At 38.4% G+C, this 19717-nt stretch overlaps 1 protein-coding gene across 9 annotated transcripts in view; it reads left to right on the forward strand.

Annotated features, from left to right (window-relative positions):
- Positions 1-19717, forward strand: part of FHIT (fragile histidine triad diadenosine triphosphatase) — a 674280-nt gene that overhangs the window by 319944 nt on the left and 334619 nt on the right. The window lies entirely within an intron of this gene.

A 19717-nucleotide genomic window follows, 5' to 3' on the forward strand; every position in this document is an offset into this window, starting at 1 on the left:
AAAATCAGACATTTGGCCCAAAGTAAAATTTTACTGGTTTTAGAGAGATTCTTCATCATCTTCACAGCTTCTCCCATGGCCTCTGGGAGAGAGAAAGGAAAACTGGAAGCAGTAAGCCTGTGTTTTCATGAAATCAAAAAGGAAATTTGAGATAAAATTGGCACAAAACATGATTTTCATTTACCAGCTCTAAAGGCAGTAGGATTTGGTTTTGACTTTTTTCCTATAGCTCTACCAGTCATTTAAATTTCTTATTTGAATAAAGACTCTCAGGGGCATGTACAGATCTCAGTCTGTGTTTGAGATTCCCACTGACAGCAGTGGGAGATCTGTGTGTGAGCCAACAGTGGTTTATGGCCCATAGTTATTCTGAGCCTTAAAGGCACAATACACTTCTGCCACTTAACATTTAATTTACATATTCATAGTACATAGGGTTATCCAATTCTTTCCCATAATAGTTCTACAAAACATGCAGGAAAGGAGAATAGCTGCTGTTACAGTGCCCTATTGACCAAATCTACAGAGTGACTTGGACCTTCCAATGCTGGGTTGTCACAGTGCATAACTGCCCTTTGGACCTGATGCTAAGTTAATGTTCAGGCTCCTACAATGTACTGCGTGGGAGAGCGGGATATAACAACCACTGTCTTTGTGACCTGAGCTTATTCATACTGAACATTGAAGAAAAAATATTTAAATCCTGCTCTGGGAACTTAAACATTATCTCAGGTGTGGGGTAATGTACTTATTTGACAGAGAATCACAGACCAAAACCTCTTGAAGTTGGACACCCATATCATCCAAAGCTGAACCTGGAATGTGCCTTTCTCAGAAAGCAGACTTGAAGGGGGATAGTGATGGTGCCTCCTCCACGCAGTGGATGAGGAAGGGCTCCTTTGGGATGCCAGGCTTTGTCAAGCTCGTCCATCCTCAGCTCTCATGTCTCAGAAAAGTTCTTTGTCTACCAGGACAGCCTTTGTTCTGCTGCAAAGGCATGCTTTATCCTTTCAGGTGAGTCTGTGCCTGTTGCACAGGAAAGAAGTGAGAATGTATTTATACATTTATGAATATTTTCAAGCTTCAGTCAACCAGAGAGAGGGAAGAAGGAGCCTGATACCATAGTCCAGAGATTGGGGAACTTGGTTATAGACAGGATCCAGTCTCCATTCCAAAGACTGCCTATGCATTTTACGTTAAATGAGCACTGCAGAAAATGAAACTTCAAGTGATATTGCCTGTAACAGTTAGCAGCATCTGCTTTTGCTGATTCACAGGGATTTGATTGATGTGTTTTAAAATTGCTTTGAGGTAGTAAAATCCACATGGAGTAGGAGCTCAGTATTTATTAAACAGAAATTTGTGGCCAGCTTCACACGATGGACTCCTAGCTCTGTAAATATCACTCAAAACTGTTCTAAAATTACAAATTGCCATTCTTATATATGTCATTGATGTAGAGATATCCAAAATATCCCATTTAAACATCTTGTTTTCATTTGCTTGTGGCTCTTCCAGGTACTGTCCTCAAGGCTACAGTCTTTCATGCGTGATACAGACACATTTTAGATCTTAGGCTGAATGGTTTCATTGCATGTTTGCCCTTTTTTTATTGATTATATTGCAAAATTTAGATGAAGTTATTAGTCTATTTCCAAAAAGAATATTAAAGATATTGTTGTTTTTGAAAATGTTCTAGTGGCCTTTCCTTTGGAAAATTTTTCCAGGCTCTGTGGAATTCTGACACTGATGCTGTGTGAGCATCTCCTAAGGGACGGAGTGTTTGAGAACAGTCTTTACTTCAAGCATTCACACCCCTCATTCTGTTTGAAAGTAAAGAGGGCGAGAGAGAGCGCACACTGAAATAAGGCGCAAGAGGAGTTGAAAGCTTATTCCATTCTTCACTCCATGCCTTTCTCCTGATAGGTAAGAAGAGCTTTTCCCACTGATGGAAGATCTAGAGTAGCAAAAAGCACATCAGAAAGCTGTTTTAATTTTCCTGCAGTCCTAGTTTTTTCTTCTAACTATCTCTGCAATTTCTGTGTGGTTTTGTTGTGGTTTAACCCCAGCCAACAACTAAGCACCACACAGCTGCTTTCTCATCCGGTGGGATGGGGAGGAGAATTCGGAAAGAGAGGAGGAAAAAAACCAACAAACCAAACCAGTAAAACTCATGGATTGAGATAAAGACAGTTTAATAGGACAGAAAAGGAAGACAATAATAACAGCAGATATGAAATGGGTGATGTACAGTGCATTGCTCACCACCTGCTGGCTGATGCTCAGCCTGTTCCTGAGCAGTGATTGCGTCCCGACCAACTTCCTCCCCAGTTTACATACTGAGCATGATGTCATATGGTATGGAATATCCCTTTGGCCAGTTGGGGTCAGCTGTCCTGGCTGTGTCCCCTCCCAGCTTCTTGTGCACCTCCTGTGGAAGGCTCGTGCCTCCTTGCTGACAGGGCCTGGGAAGCTGAAAAGTCCTTGGCTTAATTGTAAACACTGCTTAGCAGCAACTAAAAACCATCACTGTTATCAGCATTATTCTCACGCTAAATCCAAACCACAGCACTATCTGTATCAGTTACTAGGAAGAAAATTAACTCTATCCCAGCTGAAACCAGGACAGTTTTCAACCTCTTCTAACAAAACAGCTTTCAGACCCCAAGCGATGCTTCTATGTACAGCCACTGGAACAAAAAAAAAAAAAGCTGGTTAATGCATGTGGCTGTGAAAGACACAGAATTATGGAAAATGGGAATATTTATAGACAGACCTGCCAGTGAGTTTGTTAAATAATAATGGAAAATTACGGACAGCAAGGTGGTCTCATTATCTTTGGTACAGAATTATATCAAGCATCCAGTGGAATTTGTTTAACCTTTCCATGAAATTGTGCTGAATTGCTCCAAACAGAAGCAACAACTCTTCAGACACTGTTTTGGTTTTTATTAATATAATTCTAAAAGTTAACAGTGAAGTTTCATGCAAATGGATACTGGAAATACTATTCTTTAAAAAAGACCAACTTGTTTAAAAAAAATGCCATAAATTTTCTCCCCCTATTGTGATTACACAAGCCCTACTGATATAAGAGGTATGTCCTTGGTAGTATAAATGAGCATTAATTCCTTTTGCAGAGAAAAGTAAGAAGAGGGATTTTTACATTTGAAATAACAAGTGAGGAATGGGGAAGGAAGAAAGCCTTATCAGTAAGTGACTGATTTCTTTTTGGTGCAGCAAAACTTTCATAAGACAATTCCCAGTTCATGGGGCCATCATTATCCATCAGTACAGTTTCCACATGCTGGGGGAGCCTGGTTGGAGCCCAGTTTTACTGCCTCCCTGGGAAGCGAAGGGGAGATGCAGACCTTAGGTTAGGAGCAACCCTGAGCAAAAGGCATTCTGTCTGTTCTTTGGGAGAAGCGCCAGGTGCTGAATTTCTTAGACTTCTGTTGCTTTTAAGCTGAAGCAGGGTGTGCTGCAGGCCCTCTGGGAAGCCCTGGGAAGCTCTTGGGTGAACCCAGGTCTGTATCATTCTTTCTTTAAATCTTCTCTGCACTTTGTCAGTAAGAAACAACTGTTTGATAAGAGCATCGGTGCTTGGGATCTGTCTCTGCAAGTCTTTGTGTTACTCCTGCTCTTCCTGGTAATGCTTGATTACTTCTAATGATCATCTTCTGGGGCTTGGAAACAGTGGGTTCCAAGACCTCCAGATCAGTAGTGAAGCCCAGACTCTGAGTGGAAAGCTCTAAGGAGACCTCCACTGCAGGTAAAATATACAGTGTAAAGGTAAAACCCCCAAACTAAAAGCAGAATCAAAGAGTGGGAATCATAGAATAGTTTGGGTTGGAAGGGACCATTAAAAATCACCTAGTTCCATCCCCCAGCTGTGGGCAAGGGCATCTTTCACTAGATCAGATTGCTCAAACCTCTATCCAACCTTAGCTTGAATACTTTCAGGGATGAGGTATCCACAACTTCTCTGGGCAACCTTAGTGTCTCATCACCTTCAACATAAAGAATGTCTTCCTTATATTTAATCTAAATCTGCTTATTTTAGTTTAAAATTGTTACCCCTTGTCCTCTCTCTGCAGGCCTTGGTAAAAACTCTCTCTGTCTTATAAGCACCCTTTAAGTATTGAAAGGCCACAATAAGTCTCCCTTTCTATTCTCCAGGCTAAAAAGACCCCAACTCTCTTAGCCTTTCTTCACAGGAGAGCTGTTCCAGCCCTCTGATCTTTGAACAGTGACTGTATCTCTGATTGAGGCATTTCTTGAGCCTCTGGGGAACTGAGACTCTTGGGAAGGCGATGAATTTTTAGTACACAGTAAGCCTTTGCTTCTTGTAACCATCCAGTCTAATGCTAGAGATGTGATTTTTGACTGCTGCTTGGCTAGCTTTCAGGAGATATTGTTGCATGTGGCAGCCTAAAGACGTGTCTATTCTGATAAACAGCATTTGTATTTCGTTATGACTGTGACATATTCAGCCTCTGCCAGCCTGTAGATGAGGGAATACGTGTCTTGTTTTAGCCTCCCACTATGGCCCAAAGTCGAGTGCGCTGTATCTGGGCCACTCAGTATAGCCCAGATAAAACGCAGGAACAGTGAGTGCGTTTTGAAACAAATATGTTTACAGCCAGTATTATTTGAGGCAAAACTCATCACTGACATAACACAAAGCTTGCCTCAGAGATGTCTTTTATCCAACCCTTTCATCTTGTTAAATATAGTTCAGTGTTTTCTTTTTTCTGGTGAACAGATGATTGCATTAATTTAAAGAATAACAGTTGGCACACCAGACGTGCCAATGGAGCAAGACTATGGAGATAAACCAGGGAGTAATTGGTCCGTTAAAAGAACTTGATTTTGTCTGTTTAAGAAACTAAATGCTGTTCATTAAATATAAGCCTGTAGTCACAGGTACTGTGTCTTTCATTCACTTCTGTATGAGTATGCTTAGAGATGGCTTGGAGTTGTGCTTCTGTAATAAATGAGATAGTCTTCAGTGCTTTAAAAATAGATATTTTACTTAGAGAAGGTGGAAAGTTTTCAACTTGCTTTTATTCTCTGCAATTACTGCCTGAATGAGTTCAGTTTAATGAGAAACTGATATTGTAGTAGTCCAAATATATTTTAAAAAAACAAACTGAAGTCACGCTGAGTTCAAGTCAACCCTAATTTTTCCCTCTAGAAGACTGATGAAAGGCAATGACATCAGCATTGCTAATAGCCCTTCCTTTAGCTTATTGTTAACGATCACCATCAAATCAAATGGAGACTTGGTGGAATTCCAGACTTAAACAGAATTGTACCAGAGATAAATTTTGCCCGCTTTAGATACTAGCAATACAAGCACTGAGGCCCGTGTCATGTCCAGTGAGCCACTTACTGCACTATCAGATATTTATTCTCATTAGGGCAATGGGAATTTCATAAATCTGTCCTTCCTTCTTATAAACAACTGTACAAATTGACAAGTTTTACTAATTTCCCTGGGTAAAAGTAGTACATCTATAACATGCCTTTTTTTTTTTAGCTCCTTTTCAATGTTTTGCCTATGCCAACAGAAATCCACATTTTGCAGGAATCATCACCATGCTAAGTATATATTGTAGAAGGAACTTCCTGCTGGGGACACATCTGTTGGCTAAATAAGAAAGAAGATATACAATGATACCTATTCTACTGCAGCGTACTGTAAACAGGTAACACAATTAACAAAGGCTAATTAGTTGCATTTTACTCATGATATTTTATTACAAACGTAAAACTCTCTAAAATCACGGAAAGCTCAGTAACAAGCTTACTAAGAGAGAATGCTTGGAACAAAGAACAGTCATTTTCCTGATTTCTCTTCCTCCTTTTCTTGTTCTACAAAGCTGGAATTGCTTATTGTGGTGTTATTGCTCTAGTTCCATCAATTGTTACCTGAAGGTGATTGATTGCTGGTGGAGAACAGGAGAGACTGGATATGCATGTTGGCAGTCTGATACATTGCCCTCTGGACTCTTTAGAAAGAATGTAATGAGTGAAGGAGAGGCAGAGGGATGAGGTTTGTTCAGCCTGGAGGAGAGCAGGGCAAGAGGGGGATCCAGCTGCTGTCCTCCACCACCTGGATGGGGCTGTGGAGAAGGTGGACCCAGACTCTCCTCAGAGGAGGAGCAGCTTGAAAGGACAGGAGACAACAGGCATAAGTTGCAGCAAGGGAAATTTTGATTTGATGTCAGGGAAAACATCTTTCTCAGTAGTAGTTACAAACTGGAACTGAGACTTAGCGATACAGTGGGGTAGCCATCCTTGGAGATATTCAAATCTTGGAAGGCTCTTAGCTATGGTCCAATTATTATTATAATATTTCCCTTTTAGCCACTGTAATATTTGCTAGAGATAGAAGATTTATCAGCTGAAGTCCACAAACAGTATTTGTTAGCTATTTGAAATTAGGAGGAATGTAGGTATTCTGTGTGTGAGGGAGGTAATCCTATAATTGAAGCCTGTATTGTAATGAAGGTGTGGAAGGTGTAGAGTTAAGAGATCCTGAACTCTGGAATTTTCTCATCCAAGAATGCTTCACTTTGTCATATCATTTTTTTGTGGTAGTTTTCTGCAAAATCTTAGAAGTTAGAGTTGCAGTGAAAGGTTTTTGAGCTCGTACTGGTGAAGTGAGATTGAACTGTGTTATTGTCGTGATGTAGAATGTTATTTACAAACCTCTGAACTCCTAGTTCATTTAGATGTGAGTAATTTTGTTTGCTGTAGTGCTCAGCTCTCCAAGTCTTTATGTCTATTTGATGACGGAACTGATTAAACAAAAGAATCATAAAGATTACAAAGATAAAGCAAAACTTTCTGTAAATTGAGGTGCTTACATAATTACCACAACTCATAAGTAGATTTCAAGCAGCAGACCTGAGTCACACCTGTGTATTAAATAATTATCTACATCACTTAGCAATTACTGCAACTATTTGCTAATAGTGCTTTGTATAAAGAAAAGGAATGCTGAGAACTACAGTAAATAGGTTCCTAATGTATCTCAATTGACAAACATTTTTGAAGTTCAATAAGCTCCTGTTGGAAAAACCTTCTTTCAGTTATTTCATGCTCTGCTTTGTAAGCTGTTTGAGTTTACAACTTATGAATAATTTTGTTTCTGATGTAAGTTTTTTAAAAGAAATGACATAGATTTCATATTTGACAAAATAAATGTGTAGCTGTTTGAGTGTTTTTTGAGAACTAAATGTCATTATTATGCTTTTCCCTTTTCTTTTTTTGTATAACACCATCTGTTTAGTAAACATCAAAATGGATTGATATGAAACTTAAAAAGTTCATAACGGCAACAAAATAATTCATGAAAGATTAGATAAGAACAAGTCATTAAAATGGCCTATAAAAGGACAACCATCTGTAGCACTAAAATAATCTTTCTATTGATGACAGTAATAACTTTCTAAGTCAGTGACAATTTTGGATTTACAGCGTAAATAGTCATCATATGAACCAAATAATTGGAATGTATTTTTGTAATTAATGAATACTCTTCCCCCCCCATTACCCTTGTGAAGAAACAGAATTTATGCAAAATATATGTGTGTATGCTTAATAATGGCTTGTATATTATCTCCTGAGTTCACAAAAAGCAATTAGAAGCTCATTAAAAATATTATATGTATCTGTACGTCTGGGGAAAATAATTTTATGTTTATAGAAAATGTGTCTAATGTCCTTTGTCACTCTGAAAATCTTAACAGTAGGCAAGGAGAGTGCAAAATGCTGAGGACGCAGTTTCAGTTAAAGACCCAGATTCACGGAGATCCCCCCCTTGGAGAAGCCAGTGGGTATTGTCTGAGCAGAGAATGGCCAGCAGATGACCCAAGAGGAGGGTATCTGTGCATTGTTTTAATTAAAAGGGTACCTGTTCATAATGGTTCGATTATTCAACCCCTTCAAGGGCATGTTATAGGGAAGCGTCTACTTCTAGTTGCACAGAACCTCTGTCTGGGAACCAGCACCGGCCCCTCTTGAACCAGGATGCTGGGGTCACCTCTGTTGATTTGCATCTTGCTGGAGTTCTCCACTACCTAACAGACCGATCCTGTTGGGAGTTGATTTAATTCCTTGTACATGAAAATTTATGTTCTTAGACTTAAAGCAACCCTTGTAATTCACTTTCAATGCAAAAAGGAATTCACTGAATAGAAAGTATTACCTTTGCTTCTTTTATTAGGCATATAGTTAAAGCTTTTCATCTCCAAAGTACTTTAAAAATGCTAATTAACCTTCATAAAACTTCCCTCCCCTTAATGGTAGGCGGCACATGAATGACTCCCTGCAACATTATAATCTAGCCATTTTAGTAATTAGTTTTGAAGTATAGCACATGAACTAATTAGAAAATTGTGCAACTACTAGGCACCTGTTGGCTACAAATGCCTGGGAACTATCCAAAAACGTCGCATAGTTTCAAGTGATGTTGTAGTTGTGTACCTCATGGAGTAATAAATTCTTTGTATGCCTTGAGACAGGTCTCTGGGAGTCAGCAATGCTGAAAGTGATCCTTGAAAGCTTTTCTCTTTCCAGCCCCCCACTTTCCCCCCACAGGCTTTTTCTCCTTGTTGAAGAGCTTTGACGCTATGGAACTTGGAGACCTGTGCCAAGCAGGAGTGCCTTTTATTAATCGCATGCATCGTACACAAGCAAAGCTGTGGCCAAAAGCCTTGCCTGACTGCTGAAAGAATGAACTAGTGTCACAACTAAGTGGTACGTCTGAGCAGCTCCTACTTGTTTGTCTTGGGCCATATCACATCCCTGCTTTTCAAGCAAAGCTAGCCAAAAAGCACGTAGAAAAGTAAGCATGGACAGACACTTTGAAGGTTATCTTTCTTTTGTGTGAGGGAAGTTTTACATTCATGTTAGCAGAGAGTCACAGTATGTTCACATTGAATGCTTTTTGATGATAAAGATCTTTTTCCTCTTCATTCTCAACTGTAAAGCACAGGTGAAACTTGCAACAAATACTGAGTACTTAGATTGTCTGTATATGTATGTATGTGTTTGCACATGAAAAAGTACTTCACCCTGTCTGTTCTTGCTGCCGAGTGTACTCTTTACTTCTGAAATAAAGTTCCTTGGTATTTCTCAAAGACTGCATTGCTACCAAACCACAGAGCTCTAATTTATGCAGGTCAGAAGTCCATCTGAGACTAAGCAATACCCTTGTTTACGTGACACAAGTTTAATTGAAGAAAACTATCTCCGATCAAATAGTTCTAGCCCTAGAAGGTACAGCAAGTAAACCTTGATTCATTTTGGGGGTCAGAGTCTTTGAGGACAATAGTCTATTTCTTTGTGCTTTTCATGTTTTCTGTTCAATGCACAACCAAGCAAAACAGCCTGAAACTGGAAATCAGATGTTTCACTACTTCAAATTGGTTTGCTGCAGTGTCACAGTCCTCCTGTCTTACTGAGGATTTTAGAGTCAGCGATGCTGTGATTTTTAATAGTTTCACTTTTATATCTCAAACTTTTAATAGCATAAAAGACAAACTCTGTTGTACAGATAAGCACAGCTGAGTTCCAGTTACTTCCCATGGTTGGGGTGATGAAATCGGTTGCCCTTATCCATGTTACAGTATTGTGTACAGTCTCTGCCTAGGATAAGTCCATTTATAGCACTTACAAGTTTGCGGCTTGTGGTATGTGGAATGTCATATCACTTGTTTTTGTCTGAGGTGAAGTTTACTAAGTTCCTCTGGTATTCTCTCCTTTGAAGATATACCAGCTTACCTCAATTTTAAACTTAATTTTGTATAATCATGTTTCTAATTACTATGTCACTTTTAGATAAGTCAACATGCAACTGTACACAGCGTACAGCTGTCACTTCCGCCATTTTGATATTTCTGTTTTCTCTGCTGTCCAAACATCTCTCCAAAACTCCAGTGACAAAAATCAAACAGTATTATTTCATGCTAAAAATCATTGCCATCCCATTGAAGACAGAGGACTAAACTGCTTAGGATTTGTTTCCAGAATTTTGTGTGTCAACTTTCCACAAATTTGTTCAATGGTTTTCCAAGATAAAATAATTTGACTAATTTTGTATAGCGATGAATAACTGTGGGCTTTGAATCACTTCAAGCATACACTGAATTTTTTATTCAATTTTATAATTCTTTGAATATTTTGATAATTTTTTCAGAGAGGGATGAGAATCTCCATTCTTCTATGTTGTCAGAATTATATTGGTGCCTTTAGAAGTTGTTCAGTTGGGTGAAAGAAGATGAGTTGAACACTTATGTGCCAGTTTGTGTAGAAAGATTTTGTTGTCCTGAAATTCTCAGAGGAATCAGGCTATTCCTCTACCTTCCAGCATCTTCCTGTGCCAGGGCAACAGCAGAAGTTTCTGGGTTTCAGGAGCTTCCAAAACTGGTCAGATCATGCTGCCTGGAACAGTCTTTACCTTGAGGGTAGAAGGGTTCCCTGCTGTTGTCTGGTTTTATTTTTTCAATTATGTTTTTTTTCCTTGTAATACTGTGATTCTTCTGCCTGTGAGAATTGAGATTTCCTGTAGCTTTTACATAAACTTCATTAAAAAAATTGACTTTTGAAACTTAATATTTCTGTGCTTTTGGTCTCAACAGCTTCAAAGCGAACAATTTTTTGGACAGAAAATCATAGAGACTCTCATCTGCATTCCTTTTAATCATTCACTCTAACTTTGCTCCACAAAGTATCTAAACCTTTCCTCTTCCCCAAGAACTAAGGTTCAAAATAAATATTGAAGGGACAATTTTTTAAAACTTGAAACTGTATTTACTCCCATATAGCTGAACTTATCCATGTGTGAAATTTTTTTATAGTGTTGAGGGTCTTCAAGTTTTTATTGACCTCAATGTGAGTTTTTGTTGGTCAGTACATTTGAAAATATTATCTTAGGTAAGCATTAAATTTATGTATTAGACTAACATATATTAAAATTATAACTTAGTAATTTTAAAAATCTTGTCAATACCAATGATCAGCTGTGGAGTATATTAGAGATGTGCTACCAAAAAAAAAAAAAAGTTTTTTTTCTTGTTATTAACCATAATTTTTAATTCTCACCTGCTATGGCTGCACTAATTTAATGTTGTTGAATTGTAGTTGATTGAAACTGTAAACGTTAGCATAGAATTTAGTGCTTTAATATTATTAATGAATTCAGTATTGGATTTTTCTAAGCACTCACTGGATGAGTGAAGCAATAAATTAAGAGCTGTTTAGTGTAGTTCTTCAGCACTGGCTTTGTGGAGGGTTCACAGGAGGTGATTTTTTTAGAAAAGAATTTAGAGCAACTAAGGTGGATTCTCTTCCTTTCTTGTTTCCTTCTTTTCCTTAGATGAGCTGAATTATTTACGGAGTTAGTCAAGGAGGACAGGATGATAGCACTAGCTGTTCTTTGGCAAAGTAAAAGAATTTGAGAAACTGTACAATCTACTAGAACTACTGTTAATTCATGATGTAAATTATCATAATCCTCTTACTACATACATGTCCTCATTTCAGAGGCCCAACAAAAGTTAGTTGATTGTTGGTTTGGGTTTTTTTTTTCATTCATGCTTAAGTTTCAGTACTGGTAGTGATAGGAATGACTTTTAAATTTGTTTTAGAATGCTTTTAGGCTAGATCCACCTTGTATCTAACGTATATATGTGTGTTTAATGAATTTGTCAAGATGATGACTGCATGTAACAAATAGTGCGTTTGATTTCTTGAGAATCTGCATCCTATCAAAGTTATAGACAATTTTCTTGATAAACTGGTCTGAATTCTATAAATCACATGATCCATAAGTGAATTTATATAATACTGGTGGGTTCTAGCACGTGTTTTTTAATGATGTTTAGTAAAATCCTGCCTTAGGTATTCATGGTACTAAAAGTAGAGGTAATACTTGCTGGTACCTGCAGACGGTACTCAGCCTGTAATCTCAGATCATACTCAGAAGTTTCCAATACTGTGTGTGATGGATGATTTCCACCAGCTTCTCTTAAAAGCTGACTAGTTAACAGAATTGTAGGTACTTTTAATATGGTAGATCTTGAAAGTGCAAGAGCAAAAATTGGCTGATTCTTGTGTGATGAGTAATCCTCTAGCATTTCTCATCACAAGTAAAAGTTATAGATAAGTTATCTCTTACTAATTCACAGTCTGTAGTATATTTGCAATATGAAGCTTATCAAATTATAAAGTATTGGGTTTGTAGCAGGTAAATTAATGTAAAAATATGTATTTGTTCTACTGCAATAAGCCTGTAGCTCTAATCAATCAGTTTATGACTCTCCTCATCTGTTTTTCTACAAATTTTCATGGTGCTCTCTCTGCAGTCTGAGAGTTCCCTTTTTCAAATGTGCGCAGTCCTTGCTCCGGCAGAGCTGTGCAGAGGTCACTGTGCCCTGCGTTGCACCCTGGCCTGGATTTGCTTACTCCATTTGTGCAAATACGCAGGTGCTGACACTCCACACATTCTTGAGAGCTTTATATATTTTCTTTAACTATGTTGTTACTCAGAGAAGACGACTAATCTGCATTAGCCTGAGGGCAGACTCAGCGCAAACAGCACGATCAAACTGGGTCACTTGCCTACTTGCTTGTTTTATATTTTTCTAGCTTTATTTATACAAAGACCCTTGGGCATTCTCGCACACGCTGAGGCCCCAGTTGCACCCATGAATTGTCCTGAGACAAGGAACATCAGGTCTGAAGCCTGATGGCGATTGCCTTAGGCGGCTGCACGCAAACCTGGATGTGCTGAGCAGGGCGTTCCTCGCCCCAGGCTGAAACTGCCCTAACCTAGAGCATTTCCTAGCCAAATAGTTGCATCATGCGGTAGCAATTTTTTTCTTGGGTATGATAGTTGTTTTCCTAAGCTGTATCATTCATGAGTGAATTTTTTTCTTATACTTTAATACTGAACAAACAAACAAACAAAATCACTTGCTGATTTATACTCATTTATCTTTTTGCCTACACTGTCCTTTAGCTTAACAGCTCTTGCCTCCTTTCGTCTTTCTATCCCATCCCAGTCCCTTACGTTATAGATATTACAACAACTCAGATGTCTTTGTCATCTCTTATTCTGGTACACTAAAGAAGTCTGAATTTTCCAATAATAAGATATATTGAATAAATACTTAAGTATATGACAATAAATTAAAAAATCAGCATTGCTTTTCTCTAGTCCTCAGTTAATGTTGTTTTGTGTATATGTTGGTAAGGCACTCAAACTTGCTTAAACATAATGTCAAATGCTATAACCTCTTCCCTCACTGCCCCCTCCCCTTAAAAAAAAAGACATATAACATTTCTTATTTGATTAAGCAGATGTTTGTTGTAAAATGAAAATGGAAACGCAACTTTCCAGGCTGTGGAAGATTTTTGAGTAAGATTCTACACTAGTTTAGAAGCTGGTGATAGAAGATAACTTGAGGTCAACCTACTTTTTTTTCCCTTGGTTTTGGTTGAGTTCTTAGAAGTCTTTCGTTTCTTAGAAGAAAAATCATGTCTTAGAAGAAAGAGAATTGATTAGAGAATTCATCTCAGAAGAAAGACTTTTATTTCAGGGTGACTGAGCACTGGAACAGGCTGCCAGAGAGGCTGTGGAGTCTCCATCCTTGGAGATATTAAAAAACCTCCTGGACATGGTCCTGGGGAACCTGCTGTAGGTGACGCTGCTTGAACAGGGGGGTCAGCAGGGGTGGATAAGATGACCTCCAGAGGTCCATTCCAACCTGAAGCATTCTGTGATTCATTGATGGAGCTTCAGATCTAGCTTTTTTGCATGTGCATCAGCATTGTCCACTGCAGTGCATGTCATACAATCTGATGGTGTGCCTGCATCTGTCCTGAAAACGTTGACTGATATCAAATCAATGCAATGTGGTGTTTCTGGCCACAAAAACTGTCTGTTCCATGACTGGTGTCGATATCAGTGTTTGATTTGCTGGGCTGATATGGGTTCAGAAGGTACTATTACACATGTCATGAAAATTTCAGAAAGGGGTAAATTCCCATGTCTTAAACTCATCTATGTTCAGAAAGCATTCTAGTTGCTTAAACTCATCTAGAAGAATTTTCCACTTTGGAGATCTCTTGTTTAGACTTAAAAACATCAATTCTGTGAACTCTTGCAGTATTTCTTGCTTTGGAATTTTAAGTGAATCCCAATTGTTCCGCTACTTGTAGAAAACCTGTCACTTAACCCCCTATAGCAGTACGCAGCTGTGAGTTTCAGGAACGTCTCCAGACAGATTCCTGTGCTCCGTAGGAATGTCTCTGTCACTTGTAAAAGTGTATTTCTGGTTCGGGTGTTTTGGTCCATTGTCCCTCTCCCCCCCTTTATTTTTTTTAAATTACTTTCCACTAGTTAGTGCATACTCATACATGCAAGTAAATGGCAAGACTCCCAGATGTCTCAGGTATGATCCAAACTATCCGCAGCAAGAATACCTAGACTTCCTATTAATTGCTTATCACAGTGTATAATGAGTGGTCATCTACTCAAGGAGTACTAAATATGGTGTAAGGCTGCAAGATGCAGGGGTGTTGGAAAAAGGTTAATTATTTCTGAGAGAGAATGGGACTAAGAAATGTGACAGGTATTTTTGAAACATGGCAATATTTTAACAGGATAGAACTGAAACCTGTTGACGCTCTCCCTTTTGCTTTCAGAGTAAATCTGACAATTTTTGAGCTGAGCAGCTTTTCCAATCTAGTTCTGATTATAAGACTACTAAAAGAGAGCTTTGTAATAGGAATTGATTGCCGCTTTAACTCAGGAGCTGTTACTTCCTTTCCATAATGTTCTTTGCTCCCTCCTTCAGTCTATTCTTTATTTAATCGTTCTATCATGCTCCTTGTTTGACGCAGGCACAGTTGTGTAACTGCTGGCCCATAACAAAACATTTGTGGCACAGGTGGTTTTGGGAGCACAAGAGTTCCTCTCAGTCAGCTGCTCTATGTTTTGATGTCTGGAAGATGGCTTTCTTAATTTCATTAGATAGGAGGTGGTCCAGAAAATTAAAGGTGCTGACAGTTCTAAGCAGCTGATTACAGACTAGAGTTATTACTCCTTGTAGTTTCATGACAGCAACAATTGTTTACTTTTTTTAAGATTAAAAATTCAGAAAAACAATTACAATCAGGTAGAGCATTTAATATGTAATGAAATGAGGAAAGTTTTTATGCTAATTATATTCTTTATTCCTTTTCCCTCTAGTTAGGCTAAATTTTATTTTAAAATCATCACCAAAGGCAATAGCCACTTGTCCTTTTTTTGAGAAAAGAGGAATATATTTAAATGGAGTGGAACTATTAGCACTGTGTTTTGCAAATCTGATTCTGCTTCTGTGAAAGTAAGCAGGCACAAGGGAGCAGAAAGGACCAGTGGGTGCAAGGAGGACATGTTTGTGTGCTGATTATTTCTTCTTGTCTCACTGATGGGGAGGCATAGTTGGACTAATTAAGGCATTGCTTTTAGCAACCTTTCTCATTCTAATTTTTTACTAGAACTACAAAAGATGTTATCTTGGCTGCTTAAACCTGAGGCATGCAAAAAGATCTTGGAGAAGGGAGGACGATGGTAAGGGATGCAAATGGGAAGGGAAGTCACAACAGGTACTGATGTCTTGCACTGTGGATAGACCTGGAGTTTATGTGAAGCAGGTGGAAGTGGTTTGGCCAGGATACCTCTAAGGATCAGGATGGTGAAGACCTAGTAGCCTGTGGTGCTCTCCAAGATGGAACAAACAGCTGGGACAATTGAGCATACTTTTTTCAGTCTACCAGTTCTCCACTGTGCCACTGAGGTATAGTTTTAAATACCTTGAAAAGGTCCAGCTCAGGGGCAGGGAGGCCTGTTTCCTGGTCACTTTGTCTAGGCCTGATTTCTGATACATTATTTCCATCTCTGAATGCAAGAATGGCTGAACTGCTTGGGTCCATTCAGGCCAGGAAGCTGTCTTTGAGAGTTGCCAAAGCAGATGTCTGTGGAAGGATATGAGGATATGATAGGTTGAGCAGCTGGTGGTACTTCACACCAATGCTCTCCTGCCACCCAACCATGTGCAGTCCGCGGACTTTCTGAGCCACAGTATGTCTGTGTGTTACAGTTGACAATGAATTTCTCTTCTATGGCCAGCCACTCCTATAAATCATGATAGCTTTTACAATCTTCAATATTGCAGAACAAGACTATCCACAGCTCAACCATCCTCCATATGAGGAGCTGTCTCCCTTGTGGAACTGCTACCTGATAGCTTAGCATCTCGCCAGTTCTTGTGCTGGAACATACCATGAACAGTTGAACTCACTCTTTCTACATCACTTGGAAATTCATAGATGTCTGCTGTGTCCTCACCCAGTTGTCTTTTTTTCTAAACTGAAAACATCTAATCTTATTTAGTAATTCTTCATAAGAAAAATGTTTTATACCTTTGTGCTTTGTCCTTCTCTAAATTTTTCTAGTATAACTCTGTCCTGGTTGTATTTGTCCTGCATGATTTCAGTATCACCTTTTACATTTATGCTTGGACAAATCCATTTTCCCCCTATTTCTGTTTTCCTTTTTTCTGTTAGTAGCTATTGAAGTAAATAAGTATAATGCTCAAGAACCTTCACCCACATCTCTGACTGAATTTACCACAGGGGCAAACTTACAACTCACCAGTTGTCACACCAGCATGTTCCTACAACCATTGCTGGGTGTACTGGAAACACTTCTATTTCACTGTGGAAGCCTGTGAGCAGAAGGATGCTCTTTCCTCCTGCGATAGTGTGGGGGTATTTTTTGGTTGTTTTGGGTTTGCTTTTTGTCGTTTTGTTTTTAACACGATACGGGATGACAATATCTGTAGTTTTCTGACTTTGGTCTACAGGATTCTTATGAATAACTTTACTTTTACTGTGCTTTATGAACCTTATTGTGCCATGCATTCAAGCACGTTGTCTTTAGCACAGCACGCTGACCACAAGTCTGAGGACCTTTGATTCAAAACTAGTTACCATGTTTTTGTTGTTTTGTTTAGTAAGTTGCATGAACAGCAGTCTCTAAGCTTCATGCCCTGCTTTCTTTATGGTATAATATATTTGTAAACATGTTTCTTAACTTACTTCAAAACATGTTTGTTCTGCCTCATTTATTTGCAGATAACTTACTGTCTCTTGGATCTTTAGCTTCTTGTTCTAATGATTGCTTTGAAATATTATTTTAATGAACCTATGAAACACATCATTGTATTCTTTTTTTTGTGGCTGGACTGCTAATGATACTCATCCATTAAGTAAATGGTTTTGTAAGCAATACAAATGTAATAAATAAAGTTAGTCAGTTCTTTTTACCACTTTTCTGCTGATAGGCATACCACATGCTGGGAAGGTAATGTTTCATGACCAGAATAGTTCAGTTTGTAGGCAGACTGGGAATCTTTGTGTTTAGATTCAGTCAAAGAGCTTCAAAGAACATTGCAAACCATAATTTATATACACTAGGATTTAAAATTTTTAATCTAGTTGCAATGTAAGGTATATGTTTGGCTTCAGCAGCGTATTCTGAGGCATCGTGGCTGGCTTAGGCCTTGCTTTGTCTGGTCTTTGATGGAAATACTAGAATTGAACCCCTTATTATGTCACATTGTTTGAAGCCATCTCTGAGAGTGGTATTTCAGCTCCTTAGATAAGGGCTCTGAAATATGGGGAGCATTTCACTGGGAGAAAGAAAAAGAAGGGTCCTGTGGCTGGGAGATGTAATATGTGCAGTGAGAAACTTGTATTTGCCACAGGCCGCAGCTGGGCAAGTGTCCCCCCATGTTTTCCAATAGGAAATAGTGAGGGAGCTTTTTGGTCTCACAAGGGTGTTGGAGCTTATTTCATTAATGCCGTCATCTGGTGAATGTGGAATTTACACCAAATAACGTTAAGGCAAATTAGGAAGATTGTGTATTTAAAAGAATTACAAGTATATTCAGAGTTAGTTCTAACCCAAGGAGGACTGGAGGTAGAAAAAGGCTCCTGTTTGAATGTTTGAACCTGATCTTGAACTGCTGAGAATTAGTCTGAGACCTTCAATGGAGGATGCAAACTGTCTTATTTCAGCGCACTGCAGTGATTCTTGCTTATCCCTGTGCAACATCTGGTGGGGTCATTATTACGGATAACCCACTGGATAGATAGATAGTGGAAGAGAACCAGTCTGGCACATTCTTCTCACCCATCTTATAAATGGCTATAAATAACAACATTTCTGTTGACCTACAAGAGTTAGCATTACAGCTAGGTACCTTTATTAAAACAAACACACACCCCCCCCCCCCCCCCCCAAAACAAACAAACAAACAAAAACCCCAAAACCAACCAACCAAAACAAACAAACAAAAAACCCAACCTTAAAAAAAAAAATATACTATGCAGGTCACAAAAAGATTAAAATTATTCTGGCTTTCCATTACTTTATTTTACTATTTCTAAGATGAGCACTTTCAGGAATAACTCAAGGTGGATGGTAGAGATGGATATTTAGAATGGAGCCATAGCCCCTGCCATCCTAAATGAAGAATTTTCTTAATGAAGAGAGACGTTTTCTTTGAATTCTTGAGAGATCAATAGCAAACGTCGCTGTGCAAAACTTCTAGGGATGTGCCAATGGCATAAAAAAAAAAAATCAAGCTGGTTATAAGTTATAAATGAGACATTTGCTTGAACTACTAGAGATGATTCCCTAATGAGATTCATGTCTCTTGATTTATTTTTTAATATATTTTAATTCTCTAAGGATATCAGAAATCTGTAATTTACAGCTCTGGAATGTAATCAGACTTAGTCATGAGAAGGCCAGGTTTAGCCATGCATATGGAAATGCCATAATATTTTACTAGGTAATTATAACTGGATAATTTAGGTTGAAAGGATAGGTCAGAAGTCTTCTTTGAAATGTTATTAATTCACTGAAGAAATGAGACTTACTATAAAAATTATTATTTTATCTCTCTTGGAGAAAGTAGTGCCTTTGCACTGCTCTAAGTGGTTCATTAAGACTTAAGCCAGATAGCACAAGCAAGAGTTCACATCCCCCAAGATTCTGAAGGCACCTGCCACTAAGGATGAAACATGAATTTCCTAGTGTTTTGTAAGGTCATCTTCAATCACTACTAATTTTGAAGCAGATAAAGGCAAGAATTGCCGGCAAGAATTGCCAGCAAGCATGCTTCTACTGCCCCAACTTTTTTTTTAGTAGCATTTTAAAATGATTGCCTCAGGCACTCATTCAGGGAAAGAAGTACAGAGGTGGTGCAAAATGGAGATTTTCATATGACTTCCTCACATTAAGATGATTTGGGGAAATTATCCCATTTTCTAAATGTCCCACCATCATGAAATGCACAAAAGATTAGGATTTACTTTGATTGAATGGCATTTTTCTTAGGCTTTGACTGTGTTCTGAGCTGTAATGTCTGCTTGACTGGGGGTTGAAGTACAGTGCAGGCTGCAGTTGCTGGGTTGAAGGTTTTGGCTTATGGAGAATTTTTTTTAAAACATGCTTTAGCTTCTACAATGCAGGTGTGTATATATTTGCTTAATAAAGCTAAATACAAATCTGAGGTGGCATTTTGGTTTGTTTTCTACAGGTTGATGCAAATTAGATTGGTATGTTGTTACAAAACTTCTGTATTTT

The sequence above is a fragment of the Grus americana genome, chromosome 11 (assembly GCF_028858705.1).
Source record: "Grus americana isolate bGruAme1 chromosome 11, bGruAme1.mat, whole genome shotgun sequence".
In the NCBI taxonomy this organism is placed as follows: Eukaryota; Metazoa; Chordata; class Aves; order Gruiformes; family Gruidae; genus Grus; species Grus americana.